We start from the raw sequence: 25,176 nt of genomic DNA, 5'->3' as shown, positions 1-25,176 counted from the left end.
GTTATACCCTTTCGCCCTTTCTCTCATTTTGAATTCACACAGCATCAATTGGTTCTCTCTCTTTTCTTGCTACTCAGTTTTGATTCTCTGCTATAATTCACTGTATCTCAGTCATGCTTCTCCCTAATAGTTCTCTATACTCACAACATGCTCATTTCTATATTTTCTTGTGCCCGAAATTTCCCTGTATTTCTGCACTCAGCTRTTTAGTCGTCATCACTTGTGCGCTCCTGTAAACTGTGTCAATTCTCTCACTCTCCCATGGAGCACATATGCACTTCCTCTCACACTCACATCATCTCAAAACAGTGTGGTGAGTATAGCGTAGCGACCTCAGCCCTTAGTGGCTTGTAAATTGCCAAGCCTGCCATTGCCATTGAAATTTGTCAACTGGCGCCCCAAATTGTAATTGTCACAATGCGCCAGTTGAGCCTACGTATGTTGGTATGAGTTGAGAGTGGGCGTAGGCGTTTGAAAGTGTTATACACATAAAAAGCTGGCTACCTTAACCTAAGTTAACATATGCATAGGCAGGCGTTCATTCAGCCTTTGTAGTAATTGCAGCTTTAGTGGACTTTGCCTTGAGTTCTCTGTTTGAATGTTACGCTTCATTTTTTACTCGCTGTGCATATTGAAATTTTGACATTTTAAGTCAGTTGCCTAAGGACTTATGCCGTTGATTGTGATGTTGCATGTTCATATGTGAGCCATAACACGAGGAGCGTTAAGTGAGAAATCCTTTGGTGGCTTAATTTTATACCCTACTCTGAAAATAAAATTAATTCGAATTTTTGTTATAGAAACATTTTATTATCAAAATCGAATTTTTCTGAAAAGGAATAACAAATTTGTACAGCACAACATACAAAGACAAATGGTTATGTAGTAGTAAGCTTTTTATCAAACTTATTCAAAGATGTAAGCCAATTTAGGCATGTCCTGCCGTATATCCTTTTTTGCTAGAAGTGTATTTTGCAGCTAAGCGTGGAAAAAATGGTAGATTTGTAAATTTTTTTGTGCTCCGRTGCGCACAGTTTTGATGTATCACGAATTATATTGTTTTGTGATAGACAACAACAAGACACTGCCTAAATATTAGTAAGAACGAAAAATTCAACTTGTGCAACTCAAATGAAACATGTCCTGGCATATATCCTTTTTTCTTTAAACGCATTTATGGTTTATTTATCAACTGAATTCTTAAATTGGCTAACATTTCTCTTAAAATTTGCATTTACGCCATTTGTGTAGGGTATTTTGCGCAATAAAACTCAGTTCGACAACATCATACACTTAGTAACAAACAATGCTTTAAAGTTGTACCCTCAGGTGTGAACGAATGTCAATTTTAGTTATGTAATATTTCACTCAAGTGACTCACTGCATTTTTTATTTTGCAACTGCTGCACACTTTTGGACACGAGTCCAAGTATACGAAGCACCACAGGCAATACGTGGCTTCTGTACCATAATCTAACGTAGTGTAGTGTCCATATGGCAGTTAGTTACATTTTAATGAATTTTCGTGATTTTTTACACTTCATGCCTTAAGGGCTATCGCATATTAGTTAGCTATACGATTGTAAGTAGTAGCCTGCGCTTAGTTGCTAAACTGCAAGCCGTTAACGCACACGCTGCGTTAGACGAACAAAGTGCAGAAATCAGCACGAGACTAACAGCGCTACTCTAGTCCGTGCATTGACTACATTCGTTTGTAGGCTTTTATGTACTTTTGTTACAATTTCTATTTTCTGCCATTTTCCATGCATSCAGGCTCATAAATTATGTGTTTGCACAATTTTTCACTATTGATTGACTTTGATGTGTCAATAATGGCAGCATATTGACATTCATTCTGCACTGTATGCAGTCCGCTTTTTGCTGCTATTGCATGCATTGCTATGCGGTATGGGTAACGCACYACGTGGCCGCCTAGTTGGTGGCGTGTGGTGCGAACTACACCGTTCTCACTTCATACACATTGTAGTTGTTAGGCATCTTTTCGAATTCCTCTGCTGTTAAATTCACATTAAATACGCTTAAATGTGACAGTTTTCCGTTAAATTTCAATTTTCGTTATATTTTCTTACGTCGACAAACGAAGTGATAATCGACTTTTTCTAAACTGCTACAATACACCGTAAAATACCGCTTGTGTAGTAAATTTTGCAATGGTTTTTGTTCACCTAGCGCACATTTTACGCATATCCTGCCATATATCCTTTTTTCCAGCCACCTTCAATAATTGCAATTAGCAACGCTAATTTGTTGGCAATGCTACTGCCATTGTAGCAGAATGTAGTAGATTGCAGATGACGCGGCAAGTGTGCAAAAAAGTGCGCAAAGCAACTATCAGTTCAACATTTACCGCTTCTTCTATTTTCCTGGTTTTTTTTCAGTAACTTTTATAGCGCAGTTCAACTTTTGTTTACCTATTGTTTATTGTCAGTTGATTCGTTGCGGATAAAACTGTCTGCTGCTACGCCATCTTAGTGCTTGTTCTCTTACATTTTACGCGTTTGTTTCGTTACTTTGCTTGCGCTTTGGTTGCGCTGTTTTGTTGCTTTGGCCGCACACAAATGAGGTGTTAATTACAATTAGCAGCTGTGGAGCAAAAGTCGACGGCATCCTGGCACATTATCATCATCACGCCATAGACGCAAGTTAAATGCACACACATTTCGTTTTGCAAGCAAACAAAACCTGCCACACACAAAGTTACTATTTGCAACTTCGAGGTCTTTGATCGTCTTGCTTAGTGTGTCACATCAAACACATATTCGTATGTCGGTTAAGGACATTTGGCTTCTCATGCCGTGCCTCTACTTGATTACTTGGACACAGATTTTCTTGATTGTCTTTTTGTTCGCACATCTGCACTTTCTTATCGTCACACGTATTAGATGCAGACTTTTTCTCTTCATTTAGTGTTTGCCTTAACCGCTTTGGCGAACCAGCCGTTGGTGATGAGGCTTTTTCTAGATTTTCTTATGTTGAGCGCAGTGTTTGCATTTCTTACGCGACTCCTTGACTAATATCTGCTGGAAATTAGCTTTAATGGGTAGTCTATACTGCTTGCCGTTATGCTTTATTTCTGTATGCAACGAAGAAGTTAAAGAAAAGCGGTAGAGAGTATGTTAGCTATTTGCAGTTGCCAATTTATGCAGATTACTACTGACCGGTTGAGTGGCAGACCTTCCTGGTATTTAAGGAGCTAGAGTCGTTCGTTGATGATGTGTCTGTGATGATTTTGGTGGTTAACATATTCGCAGCAAATTCTTGTAGAGATTCAGTTGATTCTTTAGTAACATTATGTAATTTCAAAATCCCTTGACAACACTGCTGTTTTGCCGAAAGTCCGAAACCTCAAACCTTTTAAAAATCTCATCTGATTAGAAGTTCAAACTTCAAATACAAAACTTAGAAAGCAAAACAATCTTTATTTCGAAAAAGTACYCATCTCAGCCTCAGAACCCCAAAAACTTGAAGATGAATAGTCTCCTGGAGTCTACTTAGTCATAAAAAAAACTGTCTAAAAGCTAAGAATAACCCTTTTATTTTTACGACTTTTAACTACAATCAGTGCATTCATTTATCCCGACTTCAGTTTAAACGAGTCTGTGTGAATTTTCACTTTCTCCGGTAGCGTCTAAAAATATGTTTTACTTCTCACGCAGTTTATGAAACATTTTAAATGCTTGCTCACACGAAATACTCCCTCTTAGTTACCTACAATTTAGAAATACAAATCTGTCCTTCTTATTTATTTGTATAAACACCGTTMTTTCTTTAGTTTTATGAAATCTGTTTTCATTACTCAGTCTTGTTTCACTGCTCAGCACATTTTTCGTACTCGAAACTGTCGCTAGAGCTAGGAAAGCAAGTGAATTGTCATTAAAATGTTTCGTCAGAATAACAAATAACTTGCATTACTCAGCACTCGATCCTAACTTAAATTTTATTCCATTTTATACCTACCACTAACGAAAAGTGGGGCAAATTAAGAATTAATTTTGAATTTCACTAATAAGATTTTTGGGTCTGCACATAATCGTAGCTTTTTCAAGTTACTTTTCAGCAGTAATATTTTTACATTTCATACTACAGTCACGTTATTAGCATTGATTTCATTCATTGGCAATTAAAATGATAATTCTCAGCAGGTTTATAAAATATTTTTTTTATAAGTAATTGGCATAAATCGTATACTTTACTGACAGATGTTATACCCTGCACTGGGTATACTATTAAGTTTGACATGATATTTATAACACCTAGAAGCAAATGTCGCAGATCCTGCAAAATGCAATCATAAGAATCAAGCCCTTATAAGGAAAAGTTTTTAATTTTATGAAATATCTTCATGAATTTCGGTGCAGATTATTATCCGAATYATTACTACAATATCTAAAGAAATAGTTSAGATCGGATCACTATAGCATRTAGCTGCCATGCAAATTGAAYGATTTAACTCAAGTCCTCATATTGAAAACTTGTTTGTTTGTCAAGGAATCTTCACATAATTTGGCATGGAGTTTTACTCAAAGCATTGCTATAATCTGAAGCGAAATTATGCAGATCGGACACCTATAACCTATAGACGCCATACAAACAGACCGATTGAACTCAAGGCCTCGTTTGGAAAACTTTCTTATACTATATTTTGAAATACGTTTCAAGTCTTTCTTATTAAAACAAATATTTTTTAAAGTTTTATTTAATATATGCGCTTAAATTTGAGAGCTTAAAGCGCTTGCATTTCCATTAAGCCTCGCATCAACTTTTGATATCCATTACATCTGTACTWTACCAGCCACTTGGCAGATAATATACAACAATTAAATTCTTTCAAGATTGCAGTGTGTTCATACTTTATGCATTATGCCACACGAAAGCTTCCGATACACAATATATGCGTGATATTCATTCGTTCACAGCTTTACTTTTTGTATTAAGCCATCTCAGAGCTGAGCGGCAGTGCACTCACACCGCTTTCGGTCCGTCTATTTTAGTTTGCTGCATATTATTAAAATTTTCTATTACTTTTGCAGCTTTGTGTTGCTTTCATTTTCTTTTTTTTTCATATATTTTCCTTTTGCTCTTCTCTTACTCACTTTTGCACTCAACCACTTAGGCGCGGCCACTCACACTCGTCACACACAGCCGTAAGTTAGCAGGCAGGCGGTACTTAACAAGTGAAAGATGCCGTTGCCGTTTCCAGTTATGTGGCGCATAAGTCACTTTTTATTAGCTATGAGCTGTGGCAAGTGAACGCTATAAACGCTGCTAACTTAGGGCAGGCAGTTGTGGCAAGTGCGCCGTTGTTGCATGAAAGGATACAGCAAGTTAGCACTCACGCTTTGTGCGTATGGCGGCTGCTATATTGTCCTTTAAGCGCACGCAAAGATCTCATTGTCTGACGGCTATTGTCTGCGTGGCGTTTTCTTAATATTCTTTGGCTTCACCACACACACTTCGCCCGGCATACTTGTTTCAATAAATTTCTTTGCTGCATTACGCTGATTCATAATTTCTATGCGCGTTGATTTTCATATTAAATTATTGCATATCCTTGCCGTGCAGGACATATGATTAAATTTCGCTTTTCATATTATTTATATGCTCGTGCGCAGCTATCAATTTCGGCGACTAGGCCTTTAATTTATTTCGTTGAATCTTGCGTCGGAACTGATATACTTGCATATATGTATATATTTTTGTTTTTTTTTATGTGGTTGTATGTGTGAGGRCCTACTTCAGTATACATAGCATGTAGCGCTGACTTTGACAAAACTTTTCGCCAGCCACTCGTGGGTTCACAAGACTTTCGGTGTGTGTGTGTAATATATACTCCTTTGTATAATAACTAGTTCTACGTTCGCTGGCTCATTCACGCATGCCGCGCCGCGCTACAGTGATTTTCATCAACGTCGTTAATATTAACTTTTGCAATAATTTTAACGAGAAATTGTGAAGTATGGCCTATTAGATAAGCGSGAAATTTGTTGCAAAGAACTTGCCGCACGCACACACACACACATATATTTTTGTTCAAGCACCCACAAGGACATGCCATACATGGATGCGACAACAATTCAACTCATTAACGGTTAAGAATGCTGGCAGATAAAGATGCTACGCACACACTCACAGGCTTCAAAAAATTTACCAGACACAGCGATAGTTGGCTTTGGCATGCGGTAGCCGAAAACTTTATCGACTACTATAATAGTTAGCGCGAGTTCAAGGATAATAATAGCCAAACCGTTGAGTGTGCTAGAGCTGGAGTGTATACCCAAAACTTAAGTCGAGTTATTAACTAAAATTTGTTTGTGTACACATTCGTGATTTATTACCGACATAGCGGTCATCAAAACAAATTTATAAAYCAACCAGGTCAAAGCTTAATAAACAAACATTAGGCTTATCAGCGTCAAATGTGAATTTATTTGCTGCATAAACAAAAGTTACAAGGCAACCTGACCTTGCCAAGTCTCTTATTGAGTACACAGCTGATCTCTAAATTTTTATTTGCACAAATATGTTAGTTAAGTGAAAAGGATATATGCCAGGATGCTGCCAAAACTCGCCACAGTTGAGTAAAAATTTTTGTGCTTTTATAGTGAATGTAGATAATTATCGTAGCATGTAGTGATTTACGAAATGCTTTATAGATGACTTTGAAATGAAAGTCGAGTTGCGTACTGGGCTTTGCTGCTCAGAAAATAATACGCACTATAATCCTTTAATAAAATTTGACTTGACCAAAAAAGGATATATACAAGGACATTTGAAGAATTGGTTATAATTGAAAAMAATTTTGTGTTTAATATGAAGGAATGCAAGCTGTTTACTGTAGCAAGTAGTGAACCTAAAAAATTCAAACTTTTTTCAAAAAGACAGACAAGGGCTAATGAACATTTTGCATAAATGAAGCATTTTACTTTCTATTATTGTACATGATTTCTTGAAAGTAAACTAGGAAACTGTATAGCTTTTCGTATGATTTTTTTATTTATTTAGTAATTAAGTTGAAACATATTCTTGTTTATAATTGATTGCCACAAAGTTTCCACGCACAACACTAATATAAATCATTCGTGTACGTCAAAACAGCAGTAAACAAATGTTTTTATCTTATTAAAATAAATTACAATTGTTTTGACATCGTAAACAAAATTTGTGCAGCTAACTGACAATTCGCAAACCTTTTTATAATTCTTAGTGAGTTATATAAAGTATTTTGCCTTGACAAGGTGAGGCCCACTGACAAATAAACGAGACAGGACACTAATAATTTTAATAGAAAATAACCGACAGTTAATTTATTGCATARAACGGTATTGATGGCTTCTGCTGTCAATTTGTAAAAATTAAAATATTTGTCAGTAAGTACGAAAATTCTGAACCACTTAAACATATTAGAACAATTAAAAGCTTAATATTGCGTAAAATTTCGGCATAAAGTTTAGTTTGCTGAAAAAGGATATAGGGCAGAATATTGTTAAAAGTAATGATATAAGCGCAAAATATATWTTTTTGTATTATATGAAGTTAATGTCAGGTTGTGTTATATAATTTTAGTTGTGAAACGCGAAACACGGAAAAGGATATATGACAGGACATTTGTAAAACCATGAATATGTTTAAGGAAAACAAATATTTTTGCGCTTAAGTAGTATATCTGAATTGTAAAATGTAGTTGGGTTAGAAAGAGCGAGATTTAAACTGAAAATCCGTAACGGTAAACAGTGTTTACGTCCTATAAACAAAATATAATTATTTCAAATTGCAAAAATAACACTTGGCGTAAGTTTTGAGCGTATTTAAACTTAGCTCKCAAAAAGGATATATGAAAGGACATGGCTTAGTAACAATTGCTTAGATTATTTTAACTATTAAAGCGTACTCCTAATTGAACTGATTTCCGCTAATTGTCACTACTCAATCAAACACTATTATTCGACACACAACATTGCCAATTAAATTATAAAATTGCATTGCTATTCGGTTGCAATTTATTTCATATGTTTACAATACTTGATTGATTGTTCGACACATTTCCTTTATCGATTTCAGCCACAACTGTAATTAATCAGTGGCAAAAATCCTTCAATCGTTCAAAAGTGCATTTAATGTCCTTGTTGTTGACATGTTTTAAGCCACGCATGCATCTCCATTGTTACACCGTGCAACCACCGCCATTTGCTGCAATTACAAGTACTATTKCCAACACTTAAATCCCACATTGACCCATATTTAGAGCAGTGCTCGTATTATACCACCCCCACCTGTGCTACAAGTAAATCCTTGCAATTTTGTGTTAGTATATGTGCATAAGTACCGCAAGTAAATTGCAAACTATTATTCTTCGCCTTAAATGAAACATATGTCAAATACAATTGACTGCCAACAATGCCAATAGCAACCGTTTATTAAAGTCGTAGAGCCTCCATGGCGTCGGCGTAATGGTGTATAAGCATATATGTATGTTAGCCATGGATATTCATCCTTGTTGGCTTGAAGCTAAAGCACATTAGGCGGCATACAAATGGCTGAAATTTAATGACAGACTGTCTGGCTAACTTACGGCACGAATAAATGGCCGGTGAATGGATGAATGGTTGCTCGCTTGATTGGTTATATAGCTAAATAGCTAGGTGCATATGCGTGGTCACCGGCTGATGAAATACAATTCGTGCAACTCACAAATCTAGATAATCCGTAGCCACATTTATTTGTGTGTAACTGCCTAATCGTATGAGGCTGATGCAGTTGCTGTCATGAAAGTAGTCAACAACACGAACATAAATTAGGCGTTAATTTGATAAGCTCGTTGCTAGACGAGAGTAGCCGTATGAGTTTGGCGTTGCTCTGGCCATCAACTAAGCTGACTTGTAGTTGCTCTGCTTAGATGTGATATGAAGTAACACATATAATCCTTAGTATGTATAGGCAACTTTTTAATCATAAATTAGGTGTAGCTATCGGATGGCATGTGGTGAGCGAGGTTTGAAGTACTCTTATGTGGTTAGAATTACTGCTCAACGAATCAAAGTAATTTCTTTGAAGAACAGCAACATTTTTAAAATAATTATTGATTAAGGATCCTGTCGTCTGCAGCATAAATCTTTTGGTCTATTTTTTGAGAGACTTCCTATCATAGAGCGATTTTTCTTGAAATTGATGTTCAATCAAATTTCTCACAGATTTCCATATAGTTCTGAAAGGTGCTACTATGATTGAGAGCCTTTGCTGCAGTCATTCATTAAGACCAGACTAAACTGGTACTCGAAGGCCGTTTGTATTGGAGCTTTTCAATGAAGCTTTTTATAAGCTTTACCTCATTATCTTAGTAAAGTGTATACAAGACTTGAAATAAATAGAAAATCTGGTGATGAATGAACTATTAGAGAAAATTTTCGCTTATTTTGAGCTTTATAACCTTTCTGCGACCTTAAAGCTTTTAATAACCTTACTTAGAGCAGTGCACATACAGTCATGAGAGAATTTAAAAATTTTGTAGTTAGTTTGAGSATAWTTTAAATAAAGTAAAAGTTTTGTAWTCGAGCTTTTGAGTGAAGCTTTTTATGAACTTTACTACGAAACAAGATAAAGTGTAGACAAAGACGTTAGGTCTAGGGAAAGAGAAATATATCTCACTTTCAGATATCTAATGGGCTTTTTGTGAGCTTGAAGCTTTTCATAAGCTTCACTTAGAGCAGTGGAACAAAAGTCTTGAAGGAATTGAAAAACCGTGTTTCACTACTGATGTTAGATGAGATTCCGAGAAAACCGATAAGCTTTTAATGAGCCTTACTAAAAAGGCAGTGAAGGAAGTGAGCGCAGTGACTACTGAAATCTTTTGATTAGTCTACAATCTGCTGAGAAATATTTATGCCTGAAAGTAAATGAAAAACATGTATTATGACCYATTGATCAAAGCGAGGAAAGTATAAACGCTAATTCTGTTTTATCCCTCATTCGTACAATGACTACTGTCCTTTAAAGCATCAATTTCACTTCATTGTTAAGTTGACCATACTTACACCAGCTTCCCAATCAAGCGTCGCAGTTTTGTATGTAGCCGCTTGRTATTCAGTGTGCCATCTCCTGTATGGTATGTCAAATGATAGCGCCTTCAGACTGCTCTTTAATTAGTGCATTGRAGCCCGACGCTGAAGCAAGCAGCAATTTCTGAGCGCCTTCACTTTCTACGCAGATCTTTTTCTTAAGCACTTACAGACATATAGTATAAGTATGAAGGTTTTTCTCGCTGCTTGCTGAAGCTTTTTCGAGACGATGCGCTCGCATGTATTTATTAATTGCCTTCATTCACCAAATTGTACTTGGGGTGGTTGTGATGAGTGAAAGCTGTGAAAGGTGCTTGCAAGATGGGTGTGCTGGTTTCAAGCGAGTTAGTAGGAGATACTGCTTTTGGGGAAAGTGTTGTCGTTGGATGAAATATATTTTGTTGGTGTTTGATCGTAGACTGCTGAGTTGCTTATAGCACTGTGGGTTGTTTATAGGCTTGTGTGTTTGTTATAGGCTTGTGGGTGACTTATCAGCCAAAGTAACGTTTTCGGTTTGTAATTACTCAATTTTTCTTGATCAATACTTTTTTTTACTTTCCAGTGTACTGCTGCCGCRCTTGCARCGGCTCTGAGTTACTGCTTTTTAATTTCTTTAGTTTCTTTTTAATTTTTTTTTGTTWAACTTTTTGTAGATATAGCGCATGCAAGCAAATTAAGGCTAAACCTAATTGACTTATCTACGCTTGTGGGCATTGCATGACAGCTGCGAATGAATGAAGCGAATATCCACTGCCACTGTTGCACTACTTTTTGTCTTTTTTAATTTTCTTATGCGAGCATAATAGCATATTGATGATGAGCTTGGGTGGGACGGTGTGAGGGGGCGCAAAGGATGGCAGGAAGTGCACGAGTAAAATAGCTGTTCGAGTAAAGCAATTAAATATGTGGGAGTGTTGGTTAATTTAGTTCGCATTGTTCTGAAGGACACTGCTGGTGGAGTATAGATACGTATATTCACAAAAATATGTATATATGTATATATGTATGTAGATTAAGGTGGTTCTAAACGATAAATTAAATTTTTGTTTAGTCTGTGTTCTCGGAAAGTCTTCGTTTTTGGAAATTTTGTTTTATTCTAGGAGGTGTTGAATATATAGACAGGATATGCGTATACATATGTAGGCATATTAAGGTGGTTATAAAAAATTAGTTTAAATTTGTTTAGCTTTACTTCTGGAAATTTTTGTTGTTATGGATTGTCAGAAGAGTATATGTACTCTTAAATGTTAAATATTGTGTAGGGTGTGAATAGTTGTATTAGGGTGGTTCTTAAGCATTGTATTAAGGATTATTTCAATGTAAAAAAATTTGTACTTCAAATTTTCGTAGGAACATCAAAATATATATTCCATTCGCACGATAACATAATGTTTTCATACATTAGGGAGGTTCTAAAAACCGAATTACAAATTTTTTAACTTTCAATTAATTATACTAGAAAAGTCTACCCATTTTGTATGTCCAAATGTGTTGAAAATTTGCGTATACTAGGGTGGTTCTGRAAAAATATATTAATTTTTGTTTTTTAGAAACTATTAATGTATTCTCTGTGTGTTTTTTGTGGCCAAATGAAAGACAAATATTATTTTTTGACTGCACATAGAAGAAACTGACCTCTAAATGCTGTAAGACACTTCTGTGACTTGAAAGCGGATGTCTGTTACCAGACTTTCATTGAACGTTTTTCAGTCTGCAGAAGTTTATTAGAGCTTTTATAGTTTTTGCCTATTTAGTATTTCAAATATGAAAAATAATCTTAATTTGAAGAAAATTTACCTCTGGCCACTGTGAGGTAYACCCTAATCCTAAAAAATTACCACTAGAGGTCATAGGTAGTAACAGGAGTACCTGTAACATAAGTACTTAGAAAATATTTGAAGCAATTTTGTAGGTATATTTAAGCACCACCCTAACATTTGGTCACACCTAAATGTATATTTACTGGTATGAGGAAAAAAGTAATAAATCGTGTAGAATACTCAACTATTTCAAGCGGATAAGAATTGCCGCTACCAATCAACAGCAATGAAATGATAAAGTMAAGCGCAATGTACAAAAACAACAAAAAGAAAAACTGTGAGCTAAATGCTCACGCCGAGATAAGACCCAATGAGTGCATGAGAATGAGATGTTAAGAGGGACACGAATAAATTGGCGTAAAAAGTAGGCTAGATCAAAATCAACAGCGCACGGCTGATAGTTCATCTTTTTTCTGCGCTAAGCTCAATAACTGTGGCATTGTTATGGCTTGCAMAGCGGACATCAAGCTAGAGAACAACAACAAGCGCAACAACAGTAGGCAAGTCAAGTTGGCGGAGCTTGGGTTCAAGCAATTGCAGCAATTTTGTACRCTATTGTGTTTTAGTAGAAGGCGGTAATAGAAATTGCAAGAGAGAGGGGAAGAGAGAGAAAGCGAGCGCTGGCAGCAGAAGGTGTGAGTGAGTGCGAGGACGCAGAGCGTGTAGCTACAATATAACACTTCCACTACCGTTACTTTAGCGTCAGGATGCTAGGGTAATTAGCGATTGACATGAATTGTTCATTAAGTCGGGTAGAGCATGGCATAAGAATCGCCTGCAACAARGATGATTGCTGCGCGCACAAAAGTACAATGACTTCTCGGCTCATGCACGACTTCACGACAAGCAACTATATATATAATATTACTGCATGCTTATAAATAAAATATGTATACAAATATATAGGGAAGCGGCTATGTAAAAGTAGCTGCCGTTTAGCTGTGACTCGGTCATCCGGTGCCATCGCTACACACACACACACACTGTGTGTGCAGATACTAACGATTACAAAAGTACGCTATGACTCTACTGCCCTGCTGCTGGCATTGCGAATGATGATGAATGATGCACGCAAACATCGCATAGCAACGTTGCGCCGAGAAAAGTGAAGGAAAACCAAAAACAAAAAAAAAAACAAAAGCGAAAAAGCAAAAACTACGAGACAGCGAACTCAGCGGAAGCTCATAAAGTAGGTTAGTGTGCACGAAATTTTTATTATTTGGCTATTTATGCGCACTGAAGGAGGAAGGAGGAAGCAGCAAAGTGCAGCGGTGCACACCGCCWCGCTTACTCATAATCAGAGCGGCAAAAGTAGTGTAAGCTCCACGYTGTCCACACTGCCAGGCGTTACAGTAGTAAGGATATGCATATATCCTTCACACACAYACACACACACTCACATGCAGCCAGCACGTCTTGTTGGCTGCACAGGATGTGCATTATGCACATAAAATCATTCAACGTTGCGCTTTATTGACTGTGACAGCACAATTGTAAGTGAATGGATATTTATACAGACAAGATAGTTAGATGGAGTCAGCAGTATTGGCATACGAAAAAAACGAATGATTGCGCTTAATTGATGGATTTACGACGTAGCAAAAAAAAAAACAAAAAAAAAAAAATATAGTAAATGTATGCGAATTGTCATTAAAATTTACGCTGCAATAATGCACTTTGAAGAAGTTTTAATTCAATAAATTTAATTACAGCAAATTCCGGCCAATTAAATGTGTCATAAAGTTGCGGAAAATTGCACAATGTATTCATGATGGAATGYTTAAAATAAAGTGGCTGAAATTGTTGTGGCATATATTGGGTGTAATAAATATGAAATGGTAGAAAGCCATTGAAAAAAATTCCTTTCAAGTAAAAAAATTCAAATTTCAAGTATCAACGTTGTACGACAGCTGTATGCTATTGTGATCCGATCTGAACCATTTCTATGGAGATTGCATTATTGCCTTAAAAAGTAATCCACACCGAATTTTGCGCAGATATCTCCAMAAATTAMAAAGTTTTCCATACAAGCACTTGATACCGATCGTTCAGTTTGTATGGCAGCTATATGCTATGTTGAACCGAACAAAATAATTTCCTTTGAGATTGCWCTSTTTCCTTAGAAAAYGATTTGTACWAAATTTCGTGAAAATAWCTCCTCAAATGAAAAAGTTTTCCATACTGGTACTTGATTTCAATCATTCAATTTGTATGGCAGCTATAYGCTGTAGTAGTCCGATATCGACGATTCCRACAAATGAACASATTTTTGATGAAAAACGGACGYGTGCAAAATTTCAKACCGATATCTCACAAACTGGKKAACCAGTTCACGTATATATAAACAGACGAACATACTGACATACTGAAATGGCTACATTGACTAAACTTCTCACGTTGTTCAATTATATGTACACTTTWTATGGTCTCTAATATTTATTTTTGGGAGTTACAAATACCGTTGCAAACTTAATGTTTCAAAAACCAACCAATTATAAAAAAAGATTAGTGGGTTTTCTGAATACGAAGGAAAGAAGCAATCATCACGCTGCCCAGAAGGGTATAGAAACTAAATTGAGTCATTGTTGCCTGAACTATTGCACATATCAGCAGATTAGCCGAAGTTGCTGATCGACTTACGATACTACTCTTCGTCTTGCCTACATTCGTAACAATAGAGTTGTGAGAGGCCTTTAGATCAACAGTTGCGATCTAAATCGTTATTAGGACGTCGCATAGAAATATTGTGTAAAAAATTCTAAAAATTTATGATAAATGTGAGACGGACCCCATCCATCCAACAGCCGTCTAATTTTACCTAATCTACAATACAAAGGAAAGCCAACTAATTCTGAAGCTCTTAACGAAGATTGAACTCTTTGAAGAGCAGAAAATCCCAAAGGCTCTAGGCGAGTTAKAAAACATTTTATSACACCCTGGTAGTCGGAGAAGTTTAGGCACCACAAATTTAATTCCGCACACAAAATTTATGGAGAAGGCTCCAAGGAATAGAATTTAAAACTGAATAAAAAACTAGACACCTCTTCTATAAATATCAGTGCATCCTCACTAGCGGTCTTACATCCAAAAATTTAAATTATTTAATCTATATATATCTGAAACCAAATAAAAAACTCCATGCAACAACCTTAAAGCAGTCTCGTCTCCCACACAGCACCTCAGTACGACCGCTAGCAGACAATAAGCGTTGGCTGGCCGGCTAGCGCTCTCAATAAGTGTCATTGRTGCCAAAGAAACGACACATTACCCGGAGTAATGAAACTACAAATACACACACACTCGAGCTGGGAATGATGGCCAACAAATGTCTAACAATGTAACGACCACATAGAAGCGGACCACAACAACACATGCCACAGCAGCCGCATCGAAATGCCACAAGCATCAATAGAATGGCGTTGAAGGTGAAGAGGGGTAGCAAATAACATACATACATACATATACATGTCTGTAATGCCGCTTAGTGCGGGTGTAAATGAAAGCGCTGAAATGCATACTACATGCTTATATGCATACATATGTACATATTTTGCTATTTAGTTAGATCTTTTTTCCCTTGTCGTAGTTGCATTGTTGAGGCAAACTTTTATGCACCGCAACACGTCAACAACAAGCAAGCGCTGCTAGTAGTCAGCACGCCCAGCCAAAGCCAAAGCAASCAACAAAAGCCAGCAACATTCAAGGACATGGCGGCAATAAATCGCAATATGCACGTGTACGCGCATGCATATAAACATAGTTGTTGTTGCCCAGCTGGTTTGTGTGCGTGTGTTTATTGAAGTAAAAAAGGCGAGCAAAATGCAATAAARCACTGTTTTAGTGGCGTTGAAAGCGCAGCGAGGATAATGAATGCTATGCAGGAGTGTTAGTATTGTGGRGGTATAARTATGTGCGCGTGTRTYTACAAATCCATGCATTAGCTCTCGCTATGTGTGCGTTTGATAACAAATTTGCACAGACAAGGACATGCGGTCTGTGATAGTATTATTCCTCAAACAAACTAGCATTTTTTTTTAGATATTTGTATGATAATCCAGTTGCATTACTCGCAATCCCGAAAATTAATTCTTAGCAGAAAAAAKGAATTATATTAATTTTAAATTAATTGGTTTTGAAAAAATATTTTGGGGATAACAATATAGTTTTTAGTGCCGAAATTTCGGGAATTTGAATTTTTTTATTTAAATGTTCAGCTACACCGATATATGCATGCGACATTCGAAAYAACGGTATATATCATGTTAATTTTGTAATCCCGAAATTTTGGGATTGTTAAAAATATTCTTAAAGCGCACCATTATATATGTATGTATGTGTGAGTATATAGCCGCAAGAGTTAGTATACATTTTTTCCAGTACCGAAATTTCGGGATTTGGGTCCAAAATTTAATATTATATCTTATAATGTGCATACAGATATAACGTCCAAAATGGCTACCAAAAGTTTTTCTATTTTCCAGGCCCAAAATTTCGGGATTGTCAAAGAAGAGTTCTTTAAATCCCACCAATATATACAAATTACCTCAAAAATTACAGTAAAATGTAGGATTCGCGACCAAAATTTAATATTTTATTGTACAATATAAAATCCCGAAATTTCGGGATTCTCAAAAAATTCCTTAAAGCCTACCAATATATACAAATACCGTTAAAAATTGCAGTAAACTTAGTTTTTATTTATCGATCCCGAAATTTGGGGATTATCAAAGAAGGTGGCTTTACCAATATATGTATACAACTAAGCTCAAAATATAGTAAAATCAATTTTTACTTTTCGGTCCCGAAATTTCGGGACTGTCAAAGATGTCCTTAATGTGTTTATATGTTCTATTTCCATACACACTTTATCGTATAGCATTAAGCTTTTTTACTACTTGCCACGCTTGTGGGCATAAATGGTTTAACGTGTTCCATATAAGCGAGTGACTGAGAGTGACACGCGTGTGTTGACGTTGAAATTTAGAATTTTCCCCAACAAACTGTGATTCGATTTGAATACTTAAGTAGCACAACGATCAGTCATGGACGCACATCTAGACAGCAAACGACTAGTTTTTGAGGTCGAACTTGAAAAAAGTAGGARTATGCAAATACACAAACATAGCTGAAATGTGTGTTACTGTGTATTTTTGTACATAGTATATGCGTATATAAGCAAGYAGCAGTAGTCAAATAATGTCCTTTATCCTACTGCAAAAAATWTTCCTCTCACTTTCCACGCACATAACCATAAATCTTCTTTTTCTTCAATATTAGCATGTTTGCCCGTGTGTGTTGACATGCGCRTGTGTGTGTGTGCTATTTGACCATGATGTAGGTTAATTGCTTGTACATAGCTTTATGTAACCGAAAGTTACAGTGCGTATTTGTGCTCGTATTACAAAATAAGCAAGCTGCTGACCGCCCACGTTTTGTTGTTGTTTATTTGCTTATGTGTGTGTGTGAGTTTGAAATATTTTAAAGCTACAAGCGCTTGATTTCATCAATTAGCCAAAATGAAATGCTAAACTTTTGCTCACACCACATACACACAGGCAAAAGTATACACGAATGAGGAGAGTGTAATCCGTTTATGCAAAAAGCGCTGCATAATTCACACATGCAAATACTCGGAGCTAGCACAATTTTTCCCAACGGTATTACATATACTTTAATTATAAATGCACGTGTGTGAAAAATATTTGCTGCCAGAATAAAACGCTTTTAAATTGCTTTTATTTGCTTACATTTTAAGTCGYTCAAATTTCAATATTTCATAAGACAGATTATTTTCAAAGAGAGCTTAAAGGAAAGAATATTTTATGTAAAATTTAATTTTTATGAAATTTTCTTATTCCTAATACCTCCTTCATTTAAAAAATATATACATTTTCATACTAAATAAGCTGAAAAAAWGAGGAGTGTCTGTCCTCTATGGAAATAGCATAAATAAGTACATCTCATYGTCCTATTGATTTGAGTGCCTGGTTAAAGCGAAATCTCTAGCAACTACAAAGCCGATGAGCTAGTCAGAAAGGGCACTCGTGCTCCGCTCACATTGGAATGGGACTGAGTTGGATCGACATTAGCATCCTGCGTTCTAGGACTGTGCTAATGATCCTCATGTGAGCTCAGTAGGCGCTGATTGACTACCTACTTGTAGTCCTGTCTGACAGCAAGATCTCTTTGGCCTGAAGTACAATGCAGGATATCTTCTGAACTGCTTGCTTTTAAAAATGTTCATCTTGCTGCAATTGTAGGGGCTCTTAAAGGACATTGTATAAAAGGCATCGTGCGCTTGTATAAAGTGTTTAGAGGAGGATGAGCTAAAAACATCCAGATGCTTTCTTCTCCATTGTCCAGCCTTTTCAAGACTATGGTTGAAACATTTCGGCAGTTTTATCTTCGACGAAACAGAAAACGTAGCAGAAACTGGAATCCGTCTCCTCCTTGAACTTGTGATAGGCTCCATCCTCCAGTTTTCCWTTCTATTCAGTTTTTGATATCATTTTCCGTCGGAAAGTCCATCAGCTCTCAGATCTTATTTCCGAAACCAGGCTGTGTGAAAACCAAAAAGACTTCAAATCCTGTCGGTAGTCATCATCAGGGTCTAAAAGTTGTAGTTACAGTTTGTCTCTCCGGATTTATTAACAAAACGAGAATTAAGTTTTGACCAAAAAAAGTAAAATTTGAAAATTAAAATGAAAGTCAGCTACTCGTTAAAAAAAACTCATTAGTCACATAAATTAAATAAAATCTGTCTTAAATCGCAATTTAGAAACAATAAAACCTCTCATCTTATTAAACATTCGCCTCCAACTCTCCACTTTCTTATATGTAATACGTGTTTAATATGCTTTAAATTACGCCCAACTCCTGCAGACAGTCGTTCTGCTTCACCCTTATTTAGTCCACAAAGGCTCCCCTCTCTCTCTCTCTCGCTTGTAGCGCTGATTCATGCTCTTGAATTTGTTGTACTCTAAACTAAGGCAGACAACAAACAGCTGACCTATGCAAACATAAATCGGATTTTATTGTTAAGTTGATTATATTTCACTTTATTTACATAATGTCCGCAATACTGGCAAACAACTGATGCCAAAGCAAACAACCGAAAATGCACAAGAAGAAAACAGCAGTTGAACAAATGTGAAGAGAAATGGAATTCAATGGAAATCATATGCCACTGAATGTATTCCTCGGTGTATTATTGCGTGGGAAGATCTTGTTTATGCTCAGTACTTACCGGTTCYGTAAATTTTGAAATAATTGGACTGATACGCGAAGATAAGCGGATTTATCAATATTGTTGCATGAAATATTTGCTTTAGGAATCGTTCTTTAATAAAGCTGCTGCTAGGAATGGTGGAYGAACTGAAGGATGGAGGATGCTTCCATGTTACAAGCTTGAAATTATCTACTTAAATTATTAGTTGTTGAGAGATATCCTGGATATCTATCTATAGACAGTAGTGCCTGAATAGCATATAAATTTGCTACTTAATCACAAATAAGTCTCAGAGAATTGGGAAATTCAAGTTTTTTCATCATTTCGAATGAAATGTTTATTATGAAGAACGATTTTATTTGCATAWCGTCACCTTAMATGCAAAAAATATAGCATCACTTYGSGTATGTTTGCMGGCGAAGGCAAACTGTAAAATGAAAKCCACTCATATGAAAAAATTGTATGTTTTGGTTATAAAGTGGTTAAATATTGGTCATATATGAGTTATCTATTAGTTAAATCTGACAGCGGAAGTTTAAAAGTTTGTGGATACATAAACGTTGGAAAAATGTTACAATTGAAACCGCTCACAGGTTATAAAGTTGGTTATAAAGTGGTTAAATATTGGTTATATATGAGTTATCTATTGGTTAAATCTGTCAGCAGAAGTTTAAAAGTTGGTGGATGCATAAACGAATGAAAAACGATATAATAGAAACCTCTCACAGTGAGACAAAAYTTTTAGTTTTGGTTATAAAGTGGTTATATATTGGTTATGTATTAATTAAATCTAAAACGGAACCTTAAAATACATACACACATATGTATAATAAGATATAGTGAATCGTAGGCAATAAAATACAAAATTTTAATTTTTTTTTTCAGGACATGCTCTTTTGCATTATCTATTTCCAACTTTACTCTGTCTAGCTAGAAAATAAAATTTGGAGCATTCTACCAAAAATTATTCTCTGTGTAGTTATTGACAAATGCCTACATATATTTWGCACTGTAACAGCGTAAAGGTTCCTTTGTAATTTTACTCAGCGCAAAGACATGCTGGCGCTCCTACTCAATTGTCTGCGGATTTATTTGAAATGTTCTGTTCACAAAAATCTTGCATTTTTTCACAAAAACTCAATATTTTTCCAGCAGAACTCTCATGCATATATACATACATACACATAYATAAGTATATGMATATCTGTATGCGTAAATATCCWACAACCAATAGCCTGATATATGCCGGCAAATTTGCTGGTATGCTTGTATGTCGTTGCCGCTCTCTTTCAACGTCACGGCCATTCGCACGCACAGTTGTCTTGTCTACCAGTCCAAGTATGCGTTTGTGAAATTCCTTTAAAGGCAGCAATGCACAAGYACCCATTTCGCAAATAAAAAAGGAAAAAAATGGATGTAAAAAAGAATTCATAATAATAATAGGGAAAATCAATAGACTTACCAAGTGTGGTGTAGTTAAAGAATAGATGTAAGAAATTGTTTGTTGAGGAAGCAGAAAAGCAGCACAAGCATGAGCGAAGATGCTGTGCATGAATGTAAGTAAGATATGTTGGCATCGAGTAAAGGACTAACCAGTTAGGGATATGTGTTGACGTTGAATGCGCTGTAAGTGAAAAATRTTCTTTTTCACATGTCACAATCATAAGTTGAGCATAGAAAAGACTATGACAAACAAACGTATATGAAAAAGATAATTTTATTTTTTGGTTATTTTTTATTTTTATTTTTTTGATGTACAAATAAATATGTACTATATATGTATGTGCCCTAGTACTTTTTCAGCATAGAACAGCTTAGTGTCCAAGGTCGCTTATATACTATAAGCCTATATACCACCTTCTGTCATAATCAATTAGGCCGCCTATAGACTAGCTATTGAATAAGCCAATATTTGCTTTAAGCCKTTAGCTTTTGACTTGCAAGTGAGTTGCCATTTTACAATCCAATTTTGTGACTTTAAGTAAGCACTTCCACACTTTTCCTAAACCACACCGCACRCATTCCGCTTCAAAAAGTACGATTAAGCCACCCACGTTGGATCCAGGATGTGCCCAGCAGCCACGCTCCTTACCAATTCAACACTCAACCGCCCAGAGCACATCACAGCAATTTCGCCAACAGTTGCCCGGTGGTCATGCCAATAGTTGCACCTTTATTTAATTGTTGGTTGCCACAGTTATGGACAAACAATTGTTGCCAATCACAAAAAAATAAAAATAAAAAAAAAAACAATTTTTGAAAAATGCTTCAGTGCATCCKTTTGCCCAAATTGAAAATGTCTAAATTTTTTGGCAGTCAATAGCCTTTCCGAAAGTGGCAAGTCATTGACACAACACTGCGCAATAATRCCATAATACAGCAACCGGAAACAGGATGTTGACATTTAGGTGAGCAGTTACAATGTAACAGCGTGACAGCGCACATATGTTGGCTAACACATACACACATACACACATATATATTTCATATTTTTAAGGATATAGTGATGTTGCAGAGCTATGCGTGCGCAGCTTACCCATTGTAGCCTGTTTTGTTGTTATTTATTTTTTATTATTTTATTTTGATTCTTACTTTTTTTTGCATTTTCGTTGCTACTGTTGCTTAGCGTCAGGATTTCCTCACTTGATTTTACTGCTTTTGACAACATTATTATTGTTATTATGATTTTACCTTAAATTTTTGCTGCATTAATTTCAGTTTTGTTGATATTTGTTTTTCTTCTATTGCAGATTACACACGGTTTTTCAGCTCAATCAATTTGGGTAGTTTTGGGTAAGTGAAAMAGTTTACCATTCCATTTGTAAATAGCCGAATATGTTCATGTATATGTGTTACAGTATGGTATACACATATTTTTAATAGCAAAATATTGCCTAATACGACTTTTTTTATATTATTCGATGAAAATTTTTCGAAATACGAAAAAGAATATTTTAAAATTTAATAAATTAATCAGATATTTGCTGAAGGTAAAAATACCAAAATTAACTTAAAATTACTTAGTATATTTTAAAGTATTCAACTGATTTGCTAACATTGCATGAAATTATATTTATTGGTATCTCAACATCAGCAAACTCTTTCTCACCAGTTGGTGAAATTAGAATACTTATTGGGTGATTTYCACTAATTATTGCTAATAATTATATTACTTTACAAATATGTAAAATCGAGCATAATGCCACTTTATCATATAAAGGTATTCACTTAACCATAAACTATAATTTCCGAAGACATAAAAACTCGATTTGAAGGACTATTTCTTTGTAAATCCAGTATTCAGCATATATGGATGAAAATTTTTGCATTTTTAAACTTTTAAACTCTCTAAAGTCGGAAAATAAGAGTTCTAATTGCATACCGGCCAATCGTTATATCTGAAGTAAGATTGAATATCGTACGTGAAGCCTACTGCATTAGCTGTTTGGAGGAAGATTAAAAAGCATCATCTCAACACTTCCTCCCCAAATGTCTCGCTTTCGYCAAATCAAAGCAAAAACATTAAACTCTCAAACTTAAGAAAACAAAAAAACACCGRGGTATATTTATTTTGTAATCAGCCATATAAACTAACCTAACCTTACAGCCGCATGACGTATGACGAAATAGTATTGGTGACATTGAAATAAGAATTCGGTTGTTATTCTGTTTAATTTTTTTCTTTTTTTTTTTGTGACATTAGCATTTTTATAGAGCAGGTTTGTACGCTTCATTATACTTGCGTTAAGCTTCTTTCCTATTTCACTTCTTCTGCATTATCTGAAGAAGCTTTCGCCATTTCATTGTACATGTTCTAGGCTTTTATCCTAATTTACCATTTCTCCATTAACTTGGAAACGAATTTTAAATCCCAGTACTAATTTAAATGTATTTTACTGCTTTGCTTCTCTTCTTTTTTCGCTGACCTAGAATTTTTCTTATTACATACGAATCTAGATAACCGGTAGGGACCCGGTTTATTTCCGGTCAAATACTGTAAACATAACCGAATTCCAAGTAAAAACTCACTTTCAGTAATTCCTTTTATTGACTACTACAGAAGCCTTTGAAAATGATAAAAAATTAAAAAAAACAAATTTTATAATAGGATGCAACCTATCTCGAGCGAAAGACCAATGAGCAAAAAAAAATAATAATAATTGACGGGCGATCTCAGGTCGAGAAAAGTAAGGGCCTGGTCATAGCTGAATCTCGAAGGGTTAATTATGGTTTATCTCGATTTCCGGCAAAACCACCAGTCCTATAGAAAAAGTTTATATAGCAAAATTTATTTAAAAAAATTAAATAACCAATTTTTTTTTTGTTTTTTACATTTTTGTATTAAAAAATTTTTTTTTTACGAAATTTGATGAAACTTATCTTTGTATGTTCCAAAGACACTGTATTTTGTTTTCGTATCGCAAAAAACCAAATTTTCAATCAAAAAAGTGGCTCAATTCGGTACTTCTGCTTTAGTGCCACAAGAATTATTCATTGATCGTTCCTAGCACCAATAGATTCCTCAGTATAATTCTTCTTTATATTCATATATTAAAAACGCTTTTATTATTGGAATTTCTGAACTTCTCTATGGATATTACCAGTCGTTGGTATGTTTTGGTCTACGACAAAGAGATGCATTCATATTTCTCAGCTCAGAATTCATGAGTCTCGTCAAATTTAAGCGATTGAAAGCCAGTCGCTTAAGAAAAAAGATTTCGTTTTGAGTTTAATAGATAGAACATTTCATCCACATTATCATGCATGAGCTTGCCCCTGGCTATATTTGAGATTGATTCCTGGTGACTAGACACCTATGTGGTATGTGATTTCATGACCTTTTTCAAACAACTAGATTGCTCACTATAATTTCGACTTAATGCTAACAAAACTCGAGAAGGAGCTGCGCAGCTGAGCCCCTCCACAACAAAATACTTTCCTGGTTACATATTCAAATCGTAGTGTCGTTTAGGAACGATGATATTTTAGTACAGAGACGTCTCCATATCATGGAACGCTGTTTTCTCTTATAAAATAGTGAGTTTATAAAAATSTAACGAAAACGTTTGGAAGTCTTTTTATTTATTTTTTTAACAACACTCTCTTAAACGCCAGTATCTTTCAAAAGAGTTGATAACTCGATATTCTTTAAGGTTTTGTGTGTGTCAAAAAGTAGCGAAAAAGTAATGAATATATTTTTATACCCAAACTTTATATCATTTTCTATACTCAATAGCGCGCACAGCGTCTGTCCTTTCACAGGGCAGCAAACCTTGAATTCATTTTGKGCTTATCTAAACATAGAATCCAATGAATATTTAATTTATAGCAGAAAGTAGAGCAAAAGTTGTTTCCATGTTTGCTACATATGTAAATTGCATTATTAAATAAAGTCATTTATTAATGGAAAAAATCTGCCTGCCGCCRCCCTACGGAGTCAACAAGGATATATGAAGATTAACAATTCATAAATAAAGCGATGATAAGCTGCTGTACAAGCGGCATAGAGAGCCATACAGCTGGGCAATAATAATTTCTAATATATACGCACAAAAAAGTTGTAAGTGTGTGTGTGTGTGTGGCATGTTTTTAAGTATGCGCGCGTGTGTGTGCTTTTCGCTGCCTGTGTCAACAMTATCGATTTTTTTCGAAAACGCTTTATGTTGTCCGACAATGTTTTCTCTATGCACATATATACATATTTGTCATACATACATATACATATATTTAAACGCTTTTGTTGTTTTAGCTAGTTGTTATGCCTTGTCGTTGTATTTGATATTGGAATAATAATATTTCACATTGCCTGCTGTGCTGTGCTATGTTTGTATGCTGCTTGAGCTACAGTAAGCCTGTATTATTGTTTGTGTGTGAGTGTGTGTGTGGACAAGCTTTTGGCTTTTATTTATTTTGTTTTAACATTTCTGTTTGTTGTTGCGCATATTTTTGTTGTTGTTGATAATTCAATTTCACATGACATGACTTCATCGTTATTTCATAAATACATCAACACAATTTCAGACGCATGTAAACATGTTTAGATAGCAATACTCTG

General features: G+C 35.4%; 1 long non-coding RNA gene across 1 annotated transcript in view; it reads left to right on the top strand.

Moving 5' to 3' along the window:
• LOC108968907 overlaps positions 1-25,176 on the top strand; it is a 111,725-nt gene that overhangs the window by 13,651 nt on the left and 72,898 nt on the right. Inside the window, exon 2 of the long non-coding RNA XR_001993360.1 lies at positions 21,872-21,914. This is a non-coding gene — a long non-coding RNA (uncharacterized LOC108968907). The remainder of the gene's footprint in view (positions 1-21,871; positions 21,915-25,176) is intronic.

This window comes from Bactrocera latifrons, unplaced genomic scaffold (assembly GCF_001853355.1).
Source record: "Bactrocera latifrons isolate USDA-ARS-PBARC rearing strain unplaced genomic scaffold, ASM185335v1 scaffold_231, whole genome shotgun sequence".
Lineage (NCBI taxonomy): Eukaryota > Metazoa > Arthropoda > Insecta > Diptera > Tephritidae > Bactrocera > Bactrocera latifrons.
This window is presented reverse-complemented; position numbering and strand designations above follow the sequence as displayed.